The sequence below is a fragment of the Pleurodeles waltl genome, chromosome 1_2, assembly GCF_031143425.1.
Source record: "Pleurodeles waltl isolate 20211129_DDA chromosome 1_2, aPleWal1.hap1.20221129, whole genome shotgun sequence".
NCBI lineage: Eukaryota > Metazoa > Chordata > Amphibia > Caudata > Salamandridae > Pleurodeles > Pleurodeles waltl.
Window position 1 is genome coordinate 760,485,705 of NC_090437.1, and position 24,665 is coordinate 760,510,369.

At 47.2% G+C, this 24,665-nt stretch overlaps 1 protein-coding gene across 3 annotated transcripts in view; it reads right to left on the bottom strand.

Moving 5' to 3' along the window:
• The window catches only part of FSTL5 (follistatin like 5), a 2,922,734-nt gene that overhangs the window by 2,193,823 nt on the left and 704,246 nt on the right, over positions 1–24,665 (bottom strand). The window lies entirely within an intron of this gene.

Consider the following 24,665-nt stretch of genomic DNA (forward strand, 5'->3'; position numbering starts at 1 on the left):
TACTGTTTGATTGAATAATCTAGGATGTATAGCTCCAATTTAAAAAGGAGTTTCAAGCCAGGAAACAGATGATCAATTTTGTCTTTAATCTTCACTCTAAAATTCTATTTTTTTCTTCATAAAACTGCCTGAAGGGCAACTCATTTAAACATTTAGTAGAAAATTACAAACAGTGATTTTCTAGTCACTGGCACATCATCTATGAAGGTATGATTTGAAAAATATATATAAATTGCATTTGTAAGCTGCGCTATGAGTTTTACTGCTATGTGGTTTCATTAGTAAATAAGTGAGTAATTTTATTCCATATGTCACAATTAATCAAAAATATCTCTTTGCTTTCGGCCTGAACCTTTGTATAGATAATGTCTAAACAAAAGGTTTTACAGTTTTCACTCCCTGATATCGAAGTTCATTGACGGCATAATTCTGCTTAGTTGTCTCAGTCCTCTCTTTCACTTGAAGTACTCTTGACCACAAGATAGTCATCACTGGCAAAGTAATGGAGCCCTAACATATTCTAGGTCTATTTACCTGGTCATGGGATAACATGGTTATTACAATACATACTAAATAGTGATATCTGTGCATAGAGGGACATAAGCCATTGAAAATCACTGTTTCAATTGCAATCTCACTCTAACTGCCGTGGCTAATCTTTATGCAGTAATTGCCAACAGTTTGGCACATTCAACACCAACTGACCAGAATACACTAACAGCCCAAAGCTATTAGGAATTTCCACAACTGGATCACCTCTGACTCCCCTTGACCCCTCAAACACAGCAATAAAACAAGCTTAAGAACAACTGCAATGCAAATGCAGAATGTACCTGGTCAATAAAGATGCAAGCATGTTCCAATCTCCCTGAGACATTACCACCAAATGATTTGAACCACCAGGTCCACAGCTCTAGTGGACCATATTAATGTCACCACCTAAAGAAGCAAAGACATCTCTGCCATTGTAAAAGATTTGACCTCACCTGCAGCCGTCTCTAACTTGATCACCCCCATTGCAAGGATCTCTGCAACAATCACTCTCAATTCTTCAGCAACAAAATCAGCATCATTTACCTCAACTTTGGCCCACAACCCATCAACACCATGCTCTCACCCATTCTGAATGCCTCCTCTTCTTCCTCGACCTTTCCTGGTGCTTGCAAACAAGCAACTGTTTGAAATAACCCTCTGTGGACCCTTCAATGCTTGCAAGTTAAAGACTGATTTTACTACTACCCTTCTCTTCAAATTACTTACAGAAAATCATAAACAGACGTCACACTGAATACCTCAACGACCACCAACTCCTCCATATAACTCTGTTTCTGGGTTTCTGACCCAATGATATCAAGGAAACTGCCCCCATTGCCACCCCAGTAAACATCCACATGACTCTGGATGGAGAAGATATAGGCCCTCATTATGACATTGGCGGTAAATGCCGCTTACCACCACGGTGATGGGCGCCAACATACCACCGCAGTGGCTAATATCCATTCACCATATTATGGCACACACACACCAATCCAACAGAATACAGCCACATACACAAATCCGCCAGCCCAAAGGTCAGTGATAAAGTGGCAGTCCCAACACCCATACCGCTATGCCAACAGAATAACGCCCACCACATTATGACCCACGAATCACCACAACAGACATTCAACGGTCGTAAACTGTTGGCAGGACATACCGCTGCTCTCAGAATGGACACTCACACACAAAACAACTCCACATTGCCCAATACGAAAACCAGACACATGACACTCATACACACACCACACCCACACACCCACAGTATCATAAAACACACCCCATTACCCACAAACCTTTACGAATACAAATCATTGCCACCAGACTGACACCAAGACCACTGCGACAACTAGACACATACCACTTAAACCCATACATCTCTCATGCACCCCACATTACACACCCCACCACATTACTCAACACACTCTCACCAACACACACCACACAACACCCATGTCCTCACAAAGGCACCCCGTTTTACTGATGAGGAGTTAAGGGTCATGGTGGAGGAAATTGTCAGGGTAGAGCCACAGCTGTTTGGAGCACAGGTACAGCAGATATCAATAGCAAGGAAGATGGAGCCATGGCGGAGAATCGTGGACAGGGTGAGCGCTGTGGGACAGCACCCAAGAACAAGGGACGACATCAGGAAGAGGTGGAACGACCTATGGGGGAAGGTACATTCTATAGCAGCAAGACACCAGCTCACCATACAGAGGACTGGTGGTGGACCCTCACCTCCTCCCCCACAGCTCACAGCATGGGAGGAGCAAGTCTTGGCAATACTGCATCCTGAGGGACTCACTGGAGTAGCCGGAGGACTGGACACTGGTAAGTCAACGTTTACCATTTATGACCCCCCATACCTGCATGCCATCACATCCCCTCACCCCCATCACTCCACTCCATCCCACATACTGCACCTACACATATGACTAACACCAATGCCAGACCCTGTATGTGATACCAATATATGAACAGCCCTCCCAGCCCTGCATGGACATCCATCACCAAAGCATGCACAGCATAGGGAAACTAACAATCACACAATACATCACCATACACAATCAAAGGTGGAAGGGCAACACCAACGATAGATGGGAAGACAGGGATGTACAATGTGTAATACACATGAAGCATAATACATCACTTACATCCCCACAAATACCCCAGCGAATTTCAGTGGAGAGGAGGTGCCACGACTATCCAGTCCCCCAATAGAAGATGCTCCCAGTGCTAACAGTAACTCTGGACTTCAGGATCTGGATGACCTATCTGGCCCATCAGGGACCAATGGACAGCCGTTCACCCAAGCCCACTCACAGACCACCAGAAAGCCTCCCCCTTCAGTATCCAACACCACAGCACACACCCAGCATACCCACACCTCTGTTCCTAGGACACATCAGTCAGCAGTGTGCCCACCTGCACAGGGACTCCAGTCCACACCTCACCCCCAAGACAATCAGGGACCTGGGGTCAGTGGCAGTGGGCACACTGTTCAGGGGACAGAGGCACAGGCCAACAGGACACTGGGAGGACTGCTGTGTGCCAGGGGGAGGACATGACCAGGGAACTGACTCTCCAGGAGGCACTCTCCAAGATCCTGGGAGCCTACGAACATTCCCAGGACATGATGGGCCAGATCCTTGACAACGTGCAGGAGAACAGGTGGCTGCAGCAGGGACAATATCAGCGGATCAGGGAGGGCTTGCAGGCCATTAACACCACCCTGATTTCCATAGCAGGGGTGCTGGCAGACATGGACAACATCATGAGGGAGGTAACAACACTCCAGCGGGCCCCTACCACTAGCCAGTCCATTGACCAGCCCTCCACTTCGGCTGCTGCTAGTGGGCAGGAGGCCCCGTCAAAGGGCCCACAGGCCACTAGAACCCCTTCCCCTGCAGAAGGTGAACCACCCCACAAACGTTCCCTGCGACCCAGACAGAAGCCAGAGACACTTACCAAGACCCCCACAAGGAAATGAGACTCTCCTGATTGTCCTCCATGAGTCCCACTCAGTCACCTTGTCTACTTTGAACTGATGTGGCTCCCCTTCCAATGGCCCCATGGACACTGCACCTGTGCTACAAACAGACTGGAACAATACCCTGGACTTTCCTCCATCATCACCCCATTCCAAAGCACTACAATAAACACAATTGGACACAACTCGACTACTAGTATTTTATGTGTTGAAAATGTGTTCTTATGGAAATAGTCACATCCATTGCAAATGAACTGTACATTGTGAGAGCATTGAGATAATGACATCAGCACATCAGTACACAGTTGTTATATCACCAACATCTGTAAAATGACAAAACATAGGTGACAGTAAGTAGAGATAAAAGGAAGTTAATGCCATCATGCCACAGCCACACAGCATAAACCAATAGTCATAGAAATTGAAGTTGCACTGTCTCACCTGTGTGTCATTGGAAGTACTGACGGATAACTGATGTTCTGTTGTCCTCATGCTCATCCTCAGCCTCTTCATCCTCACTGTCATCAAGATCTACTGCTGCCACAGGAACATCTCCTGCCTCCTCCTCCTGCAGAAAAGGTACATGGTGCCTGAGGGCCAGGTTGTGCAACATGCAGCATGCCACTACTCTCTGGCGGACCTTCTCGGGTGAGTAGCATAGAGATCCACCTGTCAGATGGAGGCACTTGAATCTTGCCTTCAGGAAGCCGAAGGTCCTTTCATTGATCCGTCTGGTTCGCCCATGTGCCTCATTATAACGTTCCTCTGCCCCTGTTCTGGCATTCCTCACAGGGGTTAGCAGCCATGATAGGTGTGGGTAGCCAGAGACACCTGCAAGTACTGAGGGACAACATTTAGCCACACACAATCCTGTGGGGTTAACACCAGAGGCATATACTAACATACAGTGGGTGGGGACCAAGGCTCACCTATTAGCCACACTCCGCACCTCTGTAGTTGGGCCATCACATGTGGTGTGCCGCTGTTCCTCAGAACAAAGGCATCATGCACCAACCCAGGATACTTACCATTGACTGGGAGATGTACTGGTCCGTTAGGCACACCATCTGCACATTCAGTGAGTGGAAACTCTTACAATTCCTGTACATCTGTTCATTCTGGTGGGGGGGACAAATGCAATATGTCTACCGTCTATCGCCCCAATAATACTGGGGATATCTCCCATTGCATAAAAATCCGGCCTTCACAGTGGCCAAATCTGCCACCTGGGGGAAAGCTATGTAGCTGCACATGTGTTTTACCAGGGCAGACAACACTCTTTCCACCTCGATTGAGAACATTGGCTGTGACATTCCTGCTGCCAAGCCCACTGTCCCTTGGAAGGAACATGTTGCCAGGAAATGGAACACTGATAGCTCTGTGACTGTGGCCCTGTCTAGTCTTTAGTTGAGAATGATGTGCCTGTCCTCAAGGGTGGCTAAGTCCACCAGGGGTATGTACACGGGGGTATCACTTCACCTTCTATTCATCCTCAGCGGTAGGTAGCTCAGGGACACAAAAGTGAGTAGGCCGTCACAATTGGAAAAACAAAACCACAACTGCAGTCCACATTGTGCACTTATGTACTGGGACAGTGTTAATGGCGAAGTATGTGCCAATCTAATCTGTGACACAGTAATTGTCGATATGACTGTTTCCCTCCCCTGAAATGGTGATCGCCTGTCCTGTATGTAGGGACAGGTGGAAGTGAGGTAATTCCGCCGACGTTGGGCATCGTGGCGGAAGGCACCGCCGTGCAATTCCGCATTGGATAATATGGGGCTCTATGGAGTTCAGAGGCCAATGGGGATCTACGTCGGTGGTGACGGTGTACACCGCTGCGGACGTGACCACCATTTTCTCTCATATGCTGCTGTGACCTGTGTCTGGAACCTACCATGGCCCGTGTGACTGGGGAAAGGGCCCCAGACTTCACTTCAGAGGAGTTGGAGCGACTGGTGGATGGGGTACTACCCCAGTACGGACACCTGTATGAGCCTCCAGACCAACAGGTGAGTACACTTTGAGCACGATGCATGTGTGAAGGATGCATGGAGATGTGTGTGCAAGCATAGTGTAAGGGGGTAGGAGGAATGTCTTGTGGCGGTGTAACATGGTGTGCGCTGGGCGATGTGTCTGCCAATGGTGATGGAAACGGGTATGGTGGGCCATTTCTGGGACAGGCTGGACTGTTTGTTTAATAGTGTTCTCCTGTCTTTATTGCCTCTGCAGGTCAGTGCCCATCAAAAGAAGGGAATATGGCGTGCAATCGCCAAAGACGTGCAGACCCTGGGAGTCTATGGCAGGTGGAGCACCACTGTCGGAAACGGTGGGAGGACCTGAGACACTGGGCATGGAAACGGTGGGAGGACCAGGGATGTTGGGCACAGAAGACTGTGGAGGCCCAGCTGGGGATGGCCTCCCAATGAGAAAGGGGTGCCTATCGGACCCTGACCCCCCTGATGGCCCGCATACTGGTGGTGGCATACCCTGAGCTGGATGGGCACTTAAGGGAATCACAGCAGTCACAAGGGGGTGAGTACAGTGAGTATCATTATATATTTTGGCTATTGAGGAGGTATCCAGGTGGTGGATGTGTGTTAGTGGGTACACCTAAGGCCTGGCCAGACATTGCAGTGTGGGTCATCTGAAGGGTAATGGGTGTATGGCACATACAGGTAACCTAGCTTGTTAGCAGTCCATTTCAGCCAGGGCATTGTAGGTCCCAGGAGAGCTGCAGTTGGCAGTGTGTGGTCCTCATCTTGCCTTAGTGATTAGCCATACCACTGGTAGTGCATAGTGCTTAAGCCTCTTCCCTGTGTGTGACGGTGATGTGTATGCCAATAGTGGTGTTGGTGCAGTCATTGACCAGTGTATCCTTTGCCTCTCTAACCCCCTTACTTGTTTTGTCATCTTGTGCTTGTGTGCATTAGCATCATCTGGTGGAGGAGCAGGGGCACTGGCGACAGAGGGAGCTGCATCCTACAGGACCCAGGAGGCAGAGTCCACGGATGTCGAGGGAACCAGGGGGACGGAGGGCAAGTGCACCACGGCAGACACTGGAGGAGACTCAAATACCTCCTCCGATGGGAGCTCCCTGGTGGTGGCAGACGCCTCTGTGACAACCCCAGCTGCAGGTACAGCCTCCACCTCCGTACCAGCACTGCCCTCCCAGCAGCCTCTCAGCGAGATGCCTGTGCCCGCTCACCCAGGAGGGTGGGCATCTCCTTCGCCCCAGGCACCTCAGGCCCTGCCCCAGTAAACCCTGCTGCCCTGAGTGAGGAGGCTATCGACCTCCTGAGATCTATCTTTGTAGGGCAATCAACCATTGTGAATGCCATACAGGGGCTGGCATCCCAGACGCAGCAATGCAATGCATTCCTGGAGGGCATCCATGGTGGATTGGCGGCCCAAAAGAGATCGATTCAGGCTCTGGCCTCCTCTCTGATGGCAGCCATTGTCCCTGTTTCTACTCTCCCCCCTCCAACTCCCACTTCCCAGTCCCATTCTCATCAACCCCAACCCATCCCAGGCACACATACAGATGAGTATGCACACAAGACAACACACAAGAGTGGCACAGGCAAACACAAGAACCACACTTCATCCCACAAGCACTCACGCAAATACCATACAGTTGCAGACACTACAACATCCACTCCCTCCACTGTCTCCCCCTCCTCCTCCACCTCCATCCCAGTCACGTCCACACTCACCCCTGCATGCACTACATCAACATCCACCACCAGCATCACCACACCAAGCAGCACACATACCTCACTAGCAGACACATCCACAACAGCCATGCATGCATCTCCTCTGTCCTCTCCCACCCTGTCTGCCCCCCCAATGGACACAAACGCAAGCACTCACACACCCAACAGCTATCCACCTCATAATACCATACAACCCATGCACCTGCACCCAAATCCAGCAGACATACATCTTCTACAACCACACCCTCTACCTCCACTCCCATCACTCCTCCCTCCTCCCGCCCCACCGTCCCTAAAAAGCTTTTCCTTGCCCAACTTGACCTCTTCCCTTCCCCTCACCCCATCCTGCCCATATGAGCAGGGTACCAAAGACATAGCCCAGCACCTCAGCCAAACAGTCAACGGGGACAGTGGTAGCACCACCTACTCATGTTGGTAAGGATGCCACACCTCCATCGAAGAAAGGGAAGGTACCTGCACCTCCACCGAAGAAGGGGAAGGAGCCTGCAACTCCATGCAAGAACGGGAAGGAGCCTGCACCTCCAGGCAAGAAGAGGAAGGAGCCTGCACCTCTATCCAAGAAGGTGAATAAGCCATCCACCCCTGCCAGGGGAGGCTGTCAGGGTGACACCTCCACCACCACCAGCTGTCACGGGCCACCACCGCCAACTGGTGAAATGCAGTCATCAGCAACTGTAGAGGCTGCCCAGGAGGCACCTCCATCCACCACAACACTGCAGCCATCAGCAACTGCAGAGGCTGCCCAGGACCACCTCCATCCACCACAACACTGCAGCCATCAGCAACTGCAGAGGCTGCCCAGGAGGCACCTCCATCCACCACCACACTGCATTCATCAGCAACTTCAGAGGCTGCCCAGGAGGCACCTCCAGCCACCAACACACTGCAGCCGTCACTACCAGCAGACGCCATGTAGGCCACCTTCCAGGGGCTGCTGTACGAGGATTACCCACCTGCCCTCCCCAGGACAGAGCAATGGGCAAGTTTCCCCCTCCAGAACCAGTGGGAAAGTCACCCACTCCAGAGACTGTGGCCCTGCACTCCCCAGCAAAGCGAAATGCGCATGGAGCCCCATCCAGAACCAGTGGGAAAGTCACACACCTATGAGACTGTGGCCTTGCACTCCTCAGGACAGAGCACTGGGCATGGAGCCCCATCCAGAGCCAGTGGGCTTGTTCCTGCATTCGGCAAACTGATGCCCCTGCAGAGCACTATCCGGACGAAGTCAGGATTCGAGTTGGGCCTTAGACTGTGCCCCGTGGCCATGTCGGCCCTTTGAACATTGGACTGGGCAGTGTCCCTTTGTGTGCATGTGTACATATCTGTTTCATTGACTAATCTATTATGTTTTTTAGATGTTGATTTGATTACAATCACTTTGGTCCATTCCTGTTGTCCTTGCATTATTCTGCTGTGTATCGGGGCAAATGTTTTTTCGTGTGCAGCTGGTTGTGTCTATGGTGTGTGTGTGTGTTGGGTGTGTGCTGTGTGTGTGTGTGTGTCACTCTCCTTTTCCTCCCTCCATCCCTTGTGTGCAAGGTACATGTACTCACCGTTGTCGTCTTCGTCGGCATTGGTGTTCCAGGTGGAGCATAACGTAGAAGATCATCGGGAAATCTTGCATTCCCATGGTGTCGTTGTTCTTCCCTGTGTCTCCGATGGGGAGTCCTTTCTCTTCTGTGATGTGTTTCTGCCAGGCTTTTGATGGCATTGGTACTGCCCCAGAAAAGGTGCCAGTGTGCTGTGTCATGATATGGTGGGCAGTACTTTGTCTTCCGCCTGGCTGTTGGCAGCTACCATCATGGTGAGTGTTGTTTCTGCCCTGGCGGTTGGTGTGGTACGTTGGCTGTCTACTGGAGTTATCACCGTCATGGTCATAATTTGGCGGTACTTACCACCAGCCTGTTGGCTGTATTACCGCCACTTTATCACTCACTTCCAGGGTCAAAATGAGGGCCATAGTCAGCCTGGCACTGTACACCGGAGATGCCAACAACCTCATCTGCATAGTTCTGCAATGCTCCTCCCTGTGCCTGACCTTCTTCAATACATACATGATCCCTCTAGCCAGCATCATCAGCTCCCATGACAATAGCGTCCTCTCTTATGTCGACAACACAACTCATTCTCTCCCTCATTGACAGGGCCCTCATTAGGAGTTTGGCAGGCGGAAAAGGCTGCCTGCCAAACTCCCGCAGGTGAGGAGACCGCCAGTGAGGTCTCCTTCCCGCTGGCCCTATTATGACTTTCCCACTGAGTCAGTGGGAGGAAACACAGTTTCTTCCGACCAGTGGGAAATCACAACATTGATGCTGGCTCATAATACGGCCGGAGGCAGTGCTGTTGTGCATCTGGATGCACTAGCACAGGTCGTGCAAATCAGACAGTGATTTGTGTGACAGGGTGGGCTTTGGGGGGGCCCTAAACAGTTAATGCCCCCTGGGGCCCCCAGCACCCAGTCTCCACCAGCATTTACATGGTGGTGAAACCGACATGCAAACATCGGAGAGAGAGGGGTTGTAATCCCCAGGACAGCGCTGCTTGCAGCGCTACCCTGGCTGATTAGGACTGCCGGCCCAGTCAGCCCATTATGCGGCCAAAAAGTAACGCTGCCGGTGGTCTGATCGTGGCGCTTTCAGATCGTTGTTTTGGCACCGGTCCGACCGTGACCCTGGAGGTCTGGTGACTGCCTGGGTCATAATGGGGCCCCCAGTCCCTGGATCAAGATCAATGTCTGCATGACTGGGAGACATGGCAGTGCTGTGCAATATGGCAGACGGTCTTTGTTAGAGCTCCACACCCATGCAGGGGATCCACACATTTCTGCCACTCCCTGGAGGTCTTTAGCCGGGTTGAGCTTGCAGGTGGTTGCAATCCGCTCAAGGACCACACAGAAGCCCAATTCGGCTGGTAATCAGCCTGCGTGCACAAGAATTCCATGAGGTGGCTTCCGGCCCAAAAACGGTCGCACTGCACTGCATGGGGCCCGGGCAGAGGACTGCATCTATGAAAGGAATGCATCCCTGGTGGTGCAAAGCTGTTTGCCTGCTGCTTCCCTGGGACAAAATAGGTACAGGCAACGGCGGAGGGTAAGGCATGCAGCAGCTTAGTCCCACTGAGAGAGGGGCCTGTGGTGCCTGAAGGAGTTGTACATCTGGTGTGCTGTGTATGCTCCTGTTGTCAGGAGTAAATGTTCTGAAGTGGAGTGTTGTAGGCCTGGTGATGTTGCAGCCCGCACACATGGAGTTTTTTCACTGCAGGTAGGCCTTTTCCCTCATTTCACTTGCTCTGCTGAGGGAGCCAACTGGAGTGGTCCTGTGGTGATTGTGATTGTGACTGCTAAATAAAAGTGCCTTATTTTGTTTGGGGTACTCATCCTTCTGCTGGTTGGGCCTCTGCTCTGGGATGCCTGTTGTAATGGCGTGGCCCTTGGACGAACCTCTGCAGCGGGGGTGGAGGTGTATGTGGTACAGTGAAAGCCCTGCTGCAACGCGTGGAGACTGTGAAGAGTGACTAAAGCCTGTCTCTGAGGTTGGTCCCGAATAGATGCTGCATTTTGCTTCATTCCTCTGATATTTAGCGGCTTTGGAAGTACTGAGGGCCTCCAGAAAACTGTCTGTCAGTGGCTGTTGTGGCACACAGATCTGTGAGCAGCCATCTGTTCTTAGATGCCCCATCAGGTGCAGTGCCCAGGCGGTTAACCTGCCTATAACATGGTACAAGATAAATCATCATCCACAGCTGTACAGCAGAAGAACAGTAAATATGCAAAACTGGGCATCCCAGCGGGCTAGATGGGAGTAACTGGTGGGGCACCTACAACAGAGGACACTGCTCGGACATCAGATTTATTGCAGCCTATTCAAGACCTAAATGTCACCATGAAGGGCAAGATGGGGGAACTCAAGGTGGACTTGGCCTTCATATATCAGGACCTCCGCAACACCATGCATATAGGCACTGAGGTGGAAGGCCATCTCTCAAAAATGGAAGATATAGTTAAATCACATGAACCACGTTTGGTGAAGTTACTATTGCCAGTGAGTCAACTTGAGGTCAGAGCTGAGGATGTGGGGGTAGTTGAGATGTAATAATCTGAGAGTGGTGGGCATTCCTGAGAGGGCTGAAGGAGTTGCACCTACCAAATTTATACAGGAATGGCTGTTGAGCTGGGTTTCTAAGAAAAAAGTCATGGCATGCTTTATTGTGGCACACACTCATAGGGCTCTAACAGCTAGGCCACTGTTGGGTGCCCCACCAAGACCATTTATTGTGAGAGTGCTCAACTATGCAGGCAGGGATGCAGTCCTCAGGGCAGCGAGATGAGCTGAGCCTTTGCTATTCCAGTCCACTCCTATGATGGTCTTGCTAGACCACACATTAAAAGTTCAACAGCAACTAATCTATGGGGCTATGGGCTTAATGTACATGCTTCTATTCCTGGGCCACCTATAGGTCCTTTTTCAAGGTAAATCATTATTTTTTGATACACCAGAGGTGGTCTGGAATTGACCAGAAGAGCAGCCACCTTGACATTCTCCCCAACCCTCTGCACAAGGAGACAGTAATAATTGAGCGTGGAGGGAATGGCATACAGCTTTGCACCAAAGATGGGGGAGATGGGTGCGCTCACTGGAGCATGGGCCTACTGGAGAGGAGATATATATGGCCACCTCTCCAGCTGGTCCAGGATCTTGTGAGGACATTATGGAGCAGGGGCCACTGCAGGCTGCATGGCAGGTAGAATGAGTATGGTGTGGATAGTCTCTTTGTGTTTATGTGCATGAGGGCGCTGTGAGCAACTATAATGTTAGCCATGTTCTCTGCTATGTTAGGGTTGAGTGTTGCTGGGGAGGGGGGGTTTGGTGGAGGGGGTGATGTTCACCACAGTTTAGCTCAGATGGCTAGGTCCCTAGACACACCACGACATGTATATCTGGTTGGTGAGGGGGTATTGAGGTAGGGGAGGCGAGGATTGGTGGGTGGTTGTTTTTTCCCTATGGTTTAGGTAGGGGAACTCAGCACAGATATACTGCATATCTTCAGTGGTGGCAGGTACAATGTTTAGGTGCACCTCCTTATGGCGGATACTATTTTGTTGGGGAGTGACAGTTCATCTTTCACCAGACTGGCTGTCCTTAGTGTGCTGTCATGGAATGCAAATGTACTCTTGGATAAGATTAAGAGGGGTGCGGTTCTCAAATCAACACTGAGAGCGGAGGTGGATATCAATCTATTTCAGTAAACCCACTTGTTGGGTAATAACTGCCCATTCCTGTCCTGTAAGGGGTACTCTCAGGTCTATCATGCAGGTTTTTATAGAGGCTCTAGGAGTACAGCTATCCTGATTGGAAAACACACTCCATTGGTGTTATCAAACGTCTGGCAGGACAGCCTAGGCCACTATGTGGTGGTCACCAGGGACCTTCGGAGCCTCTCTATATTCATAATAAGCATCAATACCCCAACCCCGCTCACAATGGACTTTCTGGCTACACTGGGAGAGTTGTTAAAAGAGCAGCTGGAGGCCCCATGGACTCTGATTGAGGATTTCAATCTGTGTGTGAAGTAGGTAAGGATTGCACAACAGCTGGTGCAGGGGGAGGAGGACCCACAAATCTAATGACTTTTGTGTGTAATCTGAAGCTAGTAAACTCGTGGAGGATGAACCACCCAACAGAGCAGGTTCTACTTTTTACTCCAGTGCACGTCAAACCTTTTCTAGACTAGATCACTTTTTCATGCCTGCCAGGGAGTGTCATAGAGTAGTAGAGGTTAGATATCTTGCACAGGGTTTATCTGATCAATCGTCAGTGGAGTTTAATCTGTTCTGGGGCACAAGGGGGGTGAGGGCTGGGTAGAGACTGGATAGATGGTACCGCCAACAAGATCACTTTAGAGAAATGTGCTGGCAACAAAGTGAGCAATTTTTAATGACAACCAAGGCTCAGAGTCCTCGCCAGGAGAGTTATGGGAAGCACAGAAGGCTACCTTTACAGGTTAAATTTGTTGTTATACTAAAGTGCATAAGGTGAGGAGTAGGCTGAAACTTCACACCCTTGAGGAGTGTATTTTGGATTTAGAGAGCTGATTTGTGGCCTCTGGTCAAGAGGAACTTGAGGACTCATTACACACACAAACCCTCCTGTGGCAGAAATTAACACAAGAGATGAGGGCAGCTTGGAAAGCCACATACAGTATAGTAGAATATACCAATGGGGTAATAAGGCCAACAAGACTCAACACAGACTCTGCACCCCCAGGTTAGGGGCGACTCCTGTGGCATACTTGCAGTTGCAACATGGATCACAAGTGGTGGGTAGTGAGCTGATAGCTCAGGCTTTTGTCACCTACTATCGGGACTTGTATCGGGTGGATCCACTGAGTCTGCATGAAGACCTGTACCAATCTGTACAGGACCTACCCTAGTCTGTCTTCGGAGGACTGTGAATCCTTGGAGGATGGTATTACTGACGGGGAATTGAGGGTGGCCCTGGCTCAGTTGCAAGCAGGTAAAGCTTCTGGACTGAATGGGTTTCCACCCGAATAATGGCCCATTCATGTGGCCACATGTGGGTCAGCCAATGCTGGAGATGTACAATGAGACAAATTGCCTCCAGACCTTACAACGGCAGAGATTGTAGTATTGCCAAAGCCAGATACGGACGGCACATACTGTGAGGATTAACAGGCCATCTTGCTACTAAACACCGAAGTGAAGATGTGGGGCAAAGTGCTTGCAAATCGCCTAGGGATGGTCATTGAAAACCTTGTCTGGCTGGATGAGTCTGGGTTTATGCCGAAATGGGCCACTAGGCAAGTGCACAACACCATAACCCTGAGTGAGTCGGCAGGGGGGCATTGGTCGATTGGACATCCATGTTTGTTCTGCTTGACCAGATTGGTATGGCCCCAGGTTCGACAGTTATGTCTGCCTCATACACGGACATTAGGATTTGGGTCAGGGCCAAGGTGTGTGTGGAAGGAGTGGTTTCTGAATGGTTTCAGGTGAAGAGGGACACCTGCCAGGGTTGCCCCCTGTCCCCATTGTTATTTGCAGTCGTGACCTAACCATTGGACTCCTTGGCCCAAGTTGACACTCTATTTAGGGGCTTTCAATGGGACAATGTGGTAAGTGATAGGATATCGCTTTACATGGATGTGCTTTTATACCTGGCACACCCAGACTCATCTGGGTATAGGACTCTGCAAATACTAGATGTGTTTGCTATGTATTCGGGATTCTGTTTCAACCCCCAGTAGTTTGCGATCTACCCTGTAGCCCCATGCCCGGCTGCCATGACATGGGCATTGGGAGTATCAGTACAACCTGATGGGTTCTGATATTTGGGGGTGTTTGTCACAGGGAATGTGAGGTGTTCCTTTGAGAGGAACCTGATGCTGCAGCTGGAGCAGCTGGCAAGGGATGCACTAGCGCATCTTCTATATCACCTACAGAATCATCCTTTTCCGATGGTTAAATCCTTTTTCATGAAGGTGAATGCACACTTCCAAGCATTGCTTGGGAGGGATGTGGCTCTGCACATCTCCTTGGAGAAGTGTTGTTGGCCGGTGTTTGAGGGGAGTATAGCCACACCAGATGTTCTCTAATATTATAGTACTCACATCTCCTCATTGTTAACGATTGGTGGTTTGGGGGTTCACAAATCTAGCTTACACTCTCAAGGGGAAAGCTATGGGACTGCAGGCCTGCCACATCATGGAGGTGATGTATGAGGGTTCCTGCCCCCGGCAACTCGGTGGTATTGGAGGTGTAGGCAGAAGCCAAGAAGGACAAATGGCAGGATGGACAGACTGACGCTGGAAACTCCACACTGGCAGGGAACCAGCCTTCTGTGGGTTGCAGCCCTGTGGTGATTCACAGCATGAGACACTATTGGGATTTTGATTCTGGAGGATGCTTTACATAATGGGATATTGAAATCCTACTAGGAGCTACAGGTGGGGTATGCTCTTCACAGTTTTTTCGCTACCTGCAGCTTTGCAATTCACTAGTGCTAGTTCTCCACAAGGCCCAGGAGATCCCAGAGTTCTTGCCATTGGCGGCTAGGCTCCTTCTGACAAATGGGGTGCCCCAGGAAGCATTATAAGATATGGAAAGACTAGGTGGAGGCACTGGGAATACACTTGGAGGGCTGCCGAAAGAAAGTTTGGGGGGCTATATTAGGACAATAGAAGATTACAGAAGAAATCAGCACTTGGTTCCTGAGAAAGAAGGGAACTTTGATATGAGCATGACTAATCTGACAATGTTTACCTCTCGGATGTGTATGGTTGAAAAACTGATATGTAATGCTGATATGCCTTCTGCCATATGTTGTAAATGCAATGTGTGATATTGTTACACTATGATTGGGAAAAATTCAATAGTTTATTAAAAAACGAATACCTACATGACTGAAATTCTCCACTGGATGAAAACCAACTGTCTAAATCTGAACTCTGAGAAGACTGAATTTGGGACCTTCTGGGAGTAGCATTTCACTGTGTAACTCCAGCTATTGGTCAACAGAACTAGGAGCAACACCCACCCTCAAAACCAACACCAAGAACCTCAAGATCACCAGCAACAGCAAACTCAACATGATTTACCAATTCAACAAAGTCAGCATCTAATACTTCTATACACTAAAGGTACTGAGGAAGTCATCCTGCCAGAAGAACAGAATGACAGTTTGAAGCTCATGCAAATAGGTCTCAGAAGCCTTAGCCAGGTAAAGGTGACATTAAAAAAAATACCTTTGTAAAATACTCATCACAAATCTGACTTAATTAATGAATTCAACTTGTAAAAACTAATGTCAAAAGAATTAACTTTTTAGCTCATTCCCAGGTGAGAGTAACATTCCTTAATTTTAATAGTATATCACAATGCTTTCTTTACAATGGACCTACAGTTTTTAGGGCCTTGTCACTGTAGGGATGTTTATAATACACGTACATGTCCTACTTTTAAATACCATGCAGCCCTCCCTATTGGACATTAAGGCTTATGTAGAAATTACTTCTGAATATTTATAAGGAGGGTTTTAGCCTGTCAAAAGGCGTTATTTTGACAGGTGGAATTTTCAGTTTAAAAATTCACAGCCAAGTTACTGATTGCAGGCCTGCAGTCATGTTTTGCATTATCCAATAGTGGCAGCACAATGTGCAGTGCAGTCCACTAGTGTCATTCAATTTACAGGCCCTGGGCACACTTTGTACCATATATGAAGGAATTATAGGTAGGTTTAATATGTCAATTAGGATTAGAGCCAATTTAAACATGGTATAGTGGTCAGATCACATTCACTTGGGTCTGTCTGGCTATCAGTTCACAACATCAGCAACATCAGTCCAAAAAATAATGGGGTGATCATGCATTTCCTACAATTGTCATCCATACATTACCTTAACATGTTTTGAGCAGTCCATTTGTACAGCAGTCTCGCATTTACACAAAAATATATAAGACACTTTACAAGATTAGCAAATCTAGTGGAATGTTCCAGAAGAGATGGTGATCAATCCATTTATGAGACAGAATGGAAGGAGAATGGTCTATAAAACTGTTGATAAGTGACACATGTTAAGTGGTTAGCTGGTGTGGAGGAATGTCCTATCAGAATTTAAATACATTTAAATTACATGTCACCTTTTTCTGTTTGTCTTTGATTTTGGGTATCAACAGGTTCTATACTTTCCTTCCAGTAAAGCATATAAAAATAGCAGTCTTTTTTCCTTTGGGCCCAACTCTTCCATGAAGACTCAGATATTCCGATTTTCATCCATGAATCACCCTAAGCACCTGGGGCCTTTTATTACGTAATGGCCAACCATAATCCTAGTTACATTTTCAAGCATGCATGGAACGTGCTGCCATCATGAAGCTCGATCAATTGCTCCATAACAGAAAGCTACATGATATCTGTGCTGTCACACTGTCTCCTTTGGTTGTGACTTCAAGAAAGAAAGAAGAGAGCACCATCACAGATAGTTGTATTTACTAGTTGATTTATCCGAAAATGATGCAATTCATGGCGTGGCTGTAAGAGATTCTAAAGTCCTCCACAAGACTGGGAGAATTCCCATATTACTCCATCAGCCTTGGGTGCACTCATGCTATTTTTATGGAAAGTGTATAAGCTGAGCACATGCAAATAATAATAAAGTGGCTTGTAGCAATGACAGGGATTGTGCATGAGTGACACAAGCCACTCATTTTATGGAGGCATGACCTGAGAAGAGCTTTGGAGGGCCACTGGGACACTTTCCCTTAGGAACACTGTGCTATTTGTAAATTAGGAGCATTGCATGGGAATTAATTTTTCAATTAGCGTTCTGAAATAAAAACAGGTATGCGTACAAGCATGAGTGGCTTCTTTATAAGCAGATTATGCTGAAAGCCACCTGCTGGAATTACTGGTTACACCCAAATACATTAAGGTGTAATATAGTCACAAAAGGGATGTACAGAACTTCATTGTTCTTGGAGAAACAAGTGTTATGTTAACTGTTATATAGTGCAAAATCTTCTTGGTGCTGAACTGAACTTGTGCTTATCCTGACACCTAAACACTTCAATAACCTACAAAGACATTACAATAATACTGGCAGCAAAAGAGAATTCTTGTGGGCAGAAATCTTATCAGTAATGCCCATGAAGCTACATCAGAAGTACAATATTAAGAAAAAAAAAGGAAAAGGCACTTACTATAGAGATTTCAAAGAAAAGAGAATGCAATAAAATAAGACATCACTGTTGGGATTGAAAGGTTCTCTGCATGGTATTGGTCATTGTTAGACTTGGCCCTTTCTGCAGGGTCATCCCCAAACTTTTTGTCTTCACCCTCCTGTTTTCTGAACCTGTTTTTGTTGGCTTATAGGACTCTGACCAATTAACCACTGCTAATCAAAGCTAAAGTGCGTGTGTAGTCTTCGTTAGACATGGTGAAATTCGTATTACATCCAATTGGCATACTTAATTTACCTGTAAGTCCCTAGTAAAGTGGTAATACATGTACCCAGGGTCTGTAAATTAAATACTGCTAGTGAGCCTGCAGCACTGATTACGCCACCCTGTTAATTAGCCTTTTAAATCTGTTTCAGGCTTGCCATTACAGCATGTGTGTGCAGTTTTACACTGCCCATTTTGATCTGGTATAATAAAGCTTTTGCCAGATGTACACCTTCTTTTTTAGTATATAAATCACTCCTAAACAGCCCATACAGCACTGTACAGGATACTTAACATTTTGGCATGTAATTTTAACTTTTACATAATCTGGTTGTGAAAAATTCTTATTTTCATTTTTTTCTACTGCAATGCCACCACTCCCATAGGATAACATTGGGTCGCCTTATTATACTTAATAAGTGATAACTTTCATTTGGAAGCAAAGAGGAATGTCGAGTTTGGTGTCTAATGAACTGTAATTTAAAATCCTTTTTAAAGGTAAAGTCACATTTAAGGCACAATTCTGAAAATGCCACTTTAAGAAAATTGGTGTTTGCAGCCTGTTTCCTGGGTCACAAGACTAGGTGTAGCTGGCAGTTGATCTTTGTGTGTTGCTCCCAGAGAGTGTGACAAAGAAGCAGAGGTGTTGTCAGGATGTGCCATCTCTGACTTGATGAAAGGGAGGATCAGGCAGCTACCACACCAAGACTCTACCTTGTCGCGTAGGCTCTCATTATCCTAATGAGAGTACTGGATTTTGAGCAGCAAGATCGTCCACAATGTGGGGGACGGAGTCTGACCCACGGTGGATGACGCTTGTCACTCCAAGTCCGGGCTTTGCTCTGGCTAACTAGCAGTGCCTCATCTCTCCCAAATGGTAGAGGCAACTGGGCAGCCGAGCGCATGACATATCGGTACTTCTCAGGGAAGTCGTGGTCACTCAGGTCACAACCGGTTCTCTCACACACAGTGCGGTCTCATATATAGATGACAATAAAGGCAGTATACGTTTTAAAGATTGGTTTAATAAAACGACTGCATTTTGGATAGCAAAGCGTGAGCTGCAATAACCAGAACTACACAACACAGTAATATTAAAATAGTAACAATGAGAGTGAAACACAAGAATAAGGCGATCATAGTGCCTCTAAGGTCTATGGGTTATTCTCTCTCTAAGTTATATTTCGAGCACAGCATCTTAAGCTCTAAGCCTGCCTTTCAAGTTTCCCGGGAGGACATCAACTCTCATACCTGAGCAAAGGCCTGTAATCTGCATCAGCATGTGCAACAGGGCATTCAGCATACAGTTGTGGTTTCCTCTTGACGTGTACTAGGACTAGTAAGTGTTTTTATAACTAACACAACAGATGTTCTAGGAAAATGTCCCTACGTAAGGATGTGTATTTTCTACAAATGTTGGAGACTAAACTTCTACCACGTTTACCGGCAATGTACCAGACTGTAGCCTTGACTGAAGCACAGGGCGATCAAGAATGCATTGTTTGAGAACACAGTGCTGAACTTAAGCTAAACAGTTTGATAGAAGAAACTAAAGCAAGACCGTAAAAACTGGTTATTGTAAAATAACAATGCAAAGCCGAATAAAATGTATCTAGGGCAAAGTGCACAGCGGCCTAGTATGTCAAACTAACGTGCATGGAGCTATACTTAACAATTTCTACACAACAACCTAAGCACACTCACATTGGGTTTGCCACTAGTCATTGTGACCCAAGACATGCTGGAGCCAGGGCAGGGAGACAGGAAGTTCCAAACACCTCTGGGGGTGGAAACCTCCAGAACCTTCTCCTGCTTCAAAGTGGGCACCAGCTGTAAATAATGGACCCTCAGACACAACTTTTCAGTATCCCTCTGGACCTGTTCAAGATTCAGAAGGACTGCTGTGCTGCTCTACAATAAGGGCTGCTACTTCATTTCCCTGCTACCATCTGACCCGCTGCCAGAGTGAAAGGATTGGACCAATATCTTGAACCCAGGACCACCAGAGTGACTAGAAGGGCTAGGTGGCTGACCTCCTGGTCAGAGTCTCAGGGATAGAAAAGATTCCAAACATCTTGAACCCAACACTTGGACTCTACTTGCTGTGTGCTTTGCCTTCCAAGTGATGCCACCCCAGTCATGGACCTTTGGAAGTGGGCCTGAAGGTGATCTGCAGACCAGCTGTAGTCCTGTCAGCAGAACCGATCTAGTGTTGTGCATCTCCTTGCAGCCACATCAGAATTCTTGCAGTGCAATGCATTGCAGATGCAGGACTTCACATCCCAGCAAGCAACCTTAATGCAGAACTTTGCATCACAAGTCCATTATCGACGACATCCTCAATGATGACGTAGGACTCCACATCATAACCCTGCAGCCTCTCCAGAACCTCTGGTTCGCTATGCATCTTTGACGCAGGCCTTCGTATCTGAAGCCCTCATTGAGGGCATCCTTGAAGATGACACAGGAGTCTGCATCTAAGCCCCGCAGCTGCTCGGAACCACTGCTTCGCAACATATCCTCAATGCAGGATCTCACAACTCTCTGCAGACCAGGAGTTAAAGTACTTTTGTTCAGCAGGCCTAGCAAGGATCCTGCATACGTCACGCACTCCATTGTAGTTGGCCTAACTTGTAACTTTGTCCTTGTCTGGGGTGACCAGATAAGCACAGTTGGCGCTTTGTGCTTTTAGGCAATACTTTCAATCAAATCTTTAGAATTGCTTATCTCCTGTTCTACTGATTGGATTTTTGTCATGTTGGTGTCAAATAATAATTATACTCCATTTTCATAAATTGCTGTGGAATTTTTCTTGTATAATGTTTTCACTTTATTACTATTTGAAACACAGGATAAATACTTTACATATTGCCTCTAAGTTAAGACTAACTACTATGTGCCAAGCTACCAGAGGATTAAGCACAGATTAATTTTGAGTTTACTTGTGACTTCACCATGACAGAAATTGGGACTGCTGCTTGAGTAGGATTTCATTCCCCCCCACTTCAACCAGTATTCCATTTTCCCACAGTCATGCACCTATGTGAGTGCCCAACTACACTTTTGTCTGGATCGCTAATGCTGAATTTTTTGTTGTCAGATGCAAACACAGATCATGAGTGTGCACCATGACAAAGGCTTGCCTCAACGCTTGCAGTCTTGTTGGACCGGAACGGGTGCCTAAAGAGCTACACTCATAATAGTGGAAGGCTACTGCATTCACCAAAAGTTACGCAGCACAAGCAAGGTGGTGGCAGCATACGGTATAGTAATCAGTAGGAGTAAACAGGGCGTCTTCAAAATGTGTTACTTGAGAGAGGCCTTCAGGCTCACTCATTTTTAAAGTTCTGCTGCCATGTGCTTAACTCACCCTTTGCAAACATCAGTTTGATGTGAAGTGCTGTGCAGTGCAGAGGTGGTGTATCTGCAATGGGTGTATGTGTGCCAGGGAAGGATAAAATGTGTGGATAATGCAGCACAGAGCAGAGCAGAGTGAAAGATATGCTGATGTATATACGCCAAAAAGTCACATACTACTAGAAGGATGTAGTGCTTTGCACTGCATGCAGGATAAATGCTTGTATTGGGTGTATATGTATCTGTGAGTGGTATTATAAATGAAGAATACAGTGTGTGCCTGTTAAATGTACACACTGGATGTATGTATGCTTGTGAGTGGTATATTACATGAAGGATACAGTGCTGGGCATTGTCTACATGTTAAATGCAAGTGCTGGATGTATGTGTGCCTATGAGTGGTGCAGTACAGGGTTTATTCAGTACTGTTCAGTGTGTGTGTGCTGAATACATGCACTGGGTGTATGTGTGCCTGTTGATGTACAATACATGGAGGGCTCGTGGTCTCATTTTGGGAGACCCAGGCCTTCACACAGACCCTAAGTCACATTTGTTGTCCGGAAGTGGACTAGAAGAAGCGGACTTTGAGACCCCAGAAATTGTTATCTCCCAAGCAGCCAGATGGGCTGTGTGAGGAGGGGAAGCAATGCAAGGTGTCTACTTGTGATCAGGCTGGGGACCAAGTTCTACTAGTCTCTGGGTAAGAGGACATCACCCAGGGTGTTGAAGACCATCTGCCCTAGAGCCTGGAGCACCAGCACCTGCCTGCTTGCCAAGACCAGGGTGCCCTGTGAGGGTGAGGAGAGGGTTTGAAGAAGCTAGGTCCAGTGGGGATCCCTGTTGAGTGGACTCTTCATGTGAGGTGAGAGGGGATGGGTGCTGGATCCACCAGGTTATTGCCTCTGTGGAGGACAGAGTTGGTGGAAAAACTTTGGTTACTAGATGAAGGGGGGGGCAGGTGAAACCCTTATCAAGCAGCAACCACAATTCTTCTCAGGATGAATTCACAAGCAAACCCTAAATTAACCGGTGCTCAACCTCAGGTATCTTGCCACAGAGCAGTCAGGCTTAACTCAGATGCAATGTGTAAAGGATGTGTGCAATACTTCAAACTGTACCACAGTGAAAACACACAACAAAATGAGCCTACAACAGAGATAGACTTACAGAGGTTGCCCTATGAAGTCCCCAAGTATCCTGCTTTCCCTGCCCAATTTCCATACTGACTGCAGGGGGTATACAGCCCTTTGAGTGGAGGCAGGACACAGTCTATTCAGGTGTAAGTGGGGATGTGCCCAGGTCCTCCCTCCCATCTTGCCATTGAGGGCCCATTCAGGGTCATCTAAGCGCCTTATTGTGTGTGGTTGTCTCAGAGAGAAGCACACAGCTCAACTGTTAACTACACCTAGACATATGACCAGAGACAGGGTATAGGCACTAAATTACTAAGGCAAGACAATGACAACTTTCTGAAAGTGGCATTTTCAGAATTGTAATTTAAATCTGACTTCACCACAAGTTAGGATTTCAAATTGTGATCCAGAGACACCAAACATGAACTGGTCACCTCTTCCAATTTGCAAATTACTCTTATACAATGTAATAAGGCAACTCCAATGTTATACTATGAGAGAGATAGGCCTTGCAGTAGTGAGAAACAAATGTAAGAGTTTTTCACTACCAGTACTTGTAAAACGTAAACGTCTATGTCCTATTTTTTAAATATATTGCACCCAGTGCTCTGGGTTGTCCAGGGCCTACACTATGGGTGATTAATATGTACTAAAAAGGACATTTTTGGTCATGTAAAAGGATTTTTGCCAGGTCAGAATGACAGTTTATAATTTCACCCACAGGGTCTGCAATGAGAGGTCTGAGGCCTCTGTGAGTGCCCGAAGATGGGGCACACTCAAGAACTCTGAATGTTTCACACCTGCCGGTGCGGGTTTCAGACTTATTTAACCCCTACGCAAACTAGCTGGTAAATCAGCACAGTAGTGCTGGAACACTGTTGACTTAAAGTAAGAGTCATAGTGGACTCTTGAATCTTGGGCTGCTAGTAGGGCATAGCCTGCATGCTACCACTAGTTAATTGGGAATACCAACAATCGCTAATGTGAGGTGTGAAAATACTAGAACCCCAACCTCAGGGAAAATTGTGCGATGGTTTGTGAATATCATACTTTTCCTTTGTGTGGGTAGCGTTAGAAAACAAAATACTTCTTTTTTATAAATCTGAGCTATTTACTGTATAATGATTTGTTGCTGCAGCTACTGCACACATTTTGAGTTGTGAGCCTGTGTTCACTATCTATATCCACAAGTTCCACAGTAAGTCGGGCCCTGGGACATGAGGAGTAAAAGGCCTCAAACCCCATGGTTGGGCACAATAGTCACTGTGTGCCCCGTGGCCCTCTGAAGGGGGTGCTGGCAATCACTATGTGGCAAGACAGGTTTTCACTTTCTTTTGAAAGACAACAAGATTTAATCCGAAGATAGAGGGATAGAGACGTCCACGTTGTGAGTGCCTTGCAGGAATACGCATTATTGCCGAAAATGTCTGTTCGCGATTTTTGGATGATTTATGAGAGATAGGTCATTTGAGTACAGCAGACAAGCCAATGTATACCATTTACAACAAAATCTGGAGTGCTGCAATATACGCTCTGTTGGTATTTACCATGCCTTTAAAGATAATCATCTGGCTTCCGGGCAACCAGTGTAGGGAAGAAGTCATTATACGTCCTCAAACTTTTAGAAGATTAGCAGCAACATTTTGGGATAGCTGCTATCTGTCGAGCAGCTTCGATTCTCTTAGAAATATGGAATTGCCGATTTCCAGAATTGATTGAATTAAGGCTCTATATTTTTTCAACTCACCAACGCATCAAAGAGATGCAGTAGTAGACATTACTGCAGATTTCCGCCTCAGTTTCTGCATACTGCCCTATATGTGACAGTCTAAATATCATCTGAATATTATTAGCATGCAAATATAATGTACACCATGCTTCGTGTAATAAAGTGGCGGGGAGTCTCATGTAATATGTTAAATAACAGTGGAAATAAGGTGGAGACTTGAAGAACA